This window comes from Corvus moneduloides, chromosome 1 (assembly GCF_009650955.1).
Source record: "Corvus moneduloides isolate bCorMon1 chromosome 1, bCorMon1.pri, whole genome shotgun sequence".
NCBI lineage: Eukaryota > Metazoa > Chordata > Aves > Passeriformes > Corvidae > Corvus > Corvus moneduloides.
The window spans coordinates 1,692,666-1,695,966 of record NC_045476.1 but is presented as its reverse complement, the minus strand read 5'-3'; the positions used below and the strand labels follow the sequence as shown (position 1 = coordinate 1,695,966).

At 43.5% G+C, this 3,301-nt stretch overlaps 1 long non-coding RNA gene across 1 annotated transcript in view; it reads left to right on the top strand.

Moving 5' to 3' along the window:
• The first annotated feature begins 1,085 nt into the window (after nt 1–1,085).
• LOC116454420 overlaps nt 1,086–3,301 on the top strand; it is a 15,461-nt gene continuing 13,245 nt past the window's right edge. The window contains exon 1 of the long non-coding RNA XR_004244100.1: nt 1,086–1,099. This is a non-coding gene — a long non-coding RNA (uncharacterized LOC116454420). The remainder of the gene's footprint in view (nt 1,100–3,301) is intronic.

Below are 3,301 nucleotides of genomic sequence, written 5' to 3'. Positions count from 1 at the left end.
CCCAATTTTCCTCTGAATCACTCTAAAATTGTGTGGAATTCTTGTCACCTAATCCACATAGCCAAAGGTAAGAGAATCTTCATCCTAAAATGAGTCCCATGGATCCTAATGTGGATGTGGGGAGAAATTTCCAATGTGTCCTTCAGATCTTCCTTGAGGAGTTATTTTATCTGCTGAGTTGGCTCCCAAAGGAGTCTGGAATGACACCTTGGCATTTCCCCCTCCATGTGCATCCCAACTTACCAGAAATTGTTGGGAAAATGGGAGAATTTAGAGTCTTTCAGAAAAAGGTTTAATAAAAGTGGAAAAAGGTGATATTGGAAGGTCAGTCCTATAAGAAATACTCCACAGGCCTCTGGAAACTTCCTACTGGATCTATGTTTGTGTCCCCCGACTGCCGTTCCCTCAGGAAAAAACAAAAAGGAAGTTTCACCTGAGAAAGTGTTTAGAAAAGTAAAGCCAAGCACTCCCAAAATCCTTGGTGGGCTGCAGGACAAATCCTCGGTGCTCAACTAATTTAAAAAAATTAATATTATGAGTTAATATTATTCATTTAGCAGTCTTGGGGGCATCTGATCCCATCAAATCTCCCATGTCCGTGGAAAGTCCTTCCCAACGGGACATTGCTCCTTGCTGGGCCCCCTAAACAACAATTATAGAACCTGGAGCTCTGCCAAGGCCAACAATGGCCTTTCCTGGAGCTTTCCTGGAGCATTCCCAGAGTTTCCAGGCCTTCAGACAGGGTGTAGCATGGCAAGCCTAAAGATCCTGGGATTTAAATATCCAGCTCCACACATTCCCAAGTGACTCACAGGATTGGGAGCTTCCTATTTTGCCCAAAATACTTTTCCTGATGAGGTTTTCTTGTCAGCCAATGTCAGATTTTCTGAGAATCGGGAAATAGTGAAAAGTCTGAGAGGAGTTTTATAGATTGGATGGTTTAGTCCTGGAGTTCTGGATCTTTTGGACTGGATATCCTTGGGAATAAAGAAATCTCTGCCTCGCTGTGCTTGTCTTATAACAACGGAGAGGAATTCCTGTAGGTTCCAAGGAAAAGATGATCCCAGGGGAGATCGTTGAATCAGAGAATCCCAGAATGGTTTGGTTGGAAGGGACCTTAAACATCACCTGGTCCAATCGCCTTGGATACTTCCCACCATCCCAGGTTGCTCCAAGCCCCATCCAACCTGGCCTTGGACACTTCCAGGGATGGAAGAGCCACAGCTGCTCTGGTCAACCCGTTTCTGTGCCTCAGCACTCTCACAGGAATTCATTTCTTCCCAATATTCCATCTCAAATTCCAATAGGGAATTTCTACTAATCAGCTGTTACACCTGAAGAGCTGCTGTGCCCAAGACCTGGAGTTTTGTCACTTGGAAATCAAAATATCTGGGGGGTCCAGAAGGTGTTTGAGGAAAAGCTGATGGATTTTCAGCATCAATTTATGCCAGCAGAAAATGTTGCATTCCTGAGGTATTTTCCTGTCTTTGGATTTGCTAACTGGGATCTGTTCCAGCCAGGATCATCTCAGCTATATCCTGAGGAAAGAAATTCACAAATATTGGACAACACAGGAAAAATATTTGAGGACAAAAAGTAATAAAAAGTTATCTTCGGTGTTTTGGCTCCCAGTAGTGACACTGTCACCACTCAGAAACAGAAAACTATTCCCTTCCCTTTTTTCCTTATTTTTGCTAGAGAATCACAGAATGACTCCCTCTTCTGGATTTATTCCATCCCATGGAGAGTGGGACCTGATATCCCTCTGTGCTCTCCTGGAAATCCACGAGCAACACATGGCTGGATCCTGCTGGAGCACTTCCCTTCCTCTTGCTCATCTCCACTCCCAGGAAATCCAGAGGGTTTCCAAGTATTGTCAGCTGGCTGGGAAAACTCCCAGGAATTCTGGTTTTCACAGTGACCGAGAGATGTGATCTTAATTTTTAATTCAGGTTGTCTTTGTCAGACAGAACCACCTGGGGTATGATCACGTCAGGATGTTGTAGAAAAGGGGCTGCAAAAATAGCCAGGAAAGGAAATTCAGAGAATTTCTCACTTACCAGGAGAATAAGGGAACCTGACAAGACAAAATCTGGGGGAAGAACTCTTGGAAATGGAAAACTGAGAAGTGGAAAAGCTGGGTCAAAGAACCACAGGGGCGCTTATTTGATCGGGGAGCTGACATGGCAGAGGGAAAGCATTGGGAAAAGGAAGGATTCAGCAGAACAAACTGATTCCTGATGGATAGCACTGGAATGCTCAGCTAAATCCCTTTGGATAACCACTTTCATCTTCTTTCCAGGCCTGCCGGAGTCCGTAGGTGTCCACACCAATCAGCCACCTCCCAGCTTTAACTGGAAGCACTTCCATGGGTGGAGGACAGATATTGCCTCCTAATATTCCACGGTTTTATTTCACAGTTATCAGTAGAAGTCCGACCTTTGCCCAAGGAATTCCTTTAATTCCCAAAACTATTTAGGATCCCATTTTTCACTGGATTCTTCTGCCTTAATTTTTTTCCTTCCCAGTACTCAGAGCCTTAGCTTCCCATCAAAAGACTCTTCTGTGACAGCCTCTTCTTGAGAAACACCATCCTCCCACCATCTCCAGCTTCATTTTCCCTGGAAAGCTCTGTTCTATCGGAATGTCAAGGATGGGGATATTAAAATAATCGCACTAATAAAGAACCCTGTCAAAGGCAGAGCTCAAACCCTGCTGTGGTTCAGGGTGGGTTTGCTTTAAATCATATTTCTGAGGCTGCCGAGCCTCAAATTGTGCTATTAAATGAGATGTGATGTCCCACCCTGCCTCATTTTCCCAGTTCTAATGGAAGAATCAGGATTAAATCCATCTAATAAATGGCAGCTCCTGGAAAGTCTGGGAAAAGCCTTTCTTGCTGCGTGTGTGGAAGAGAAAGAGCAAACGCCCTCTGGATTTGCTCAGATGGAATTTCAGAGAAAGTTTAATCTTTGCACATATTTAGGTGGTGGCCACTTTTGCTTTCCTTTCAGACACCAGCATTGACAAAACTGGGTTTCCCTGGACTATTTTTCCAATTCCAATTAATGTCGAGAGAGAAATAAGGGGGTTTTTTTCTATTTTATACCTCTTTAAAAAAAGACATTATTTGTGTTTCTTTTCAGTGCCTCTTGCACAGCTTTGAAAAATGAAAGCGAGCACCAGTTGTCTTGTAATAATAAATCAACCAAAAAGTCTTAAAGTCTAATTTTAGGCCTTGTCCTCGAGTTTTCCAGATATTTCCAAACAAGGAAAACTCTCAATTCCTGTTCTCTTGGCACTG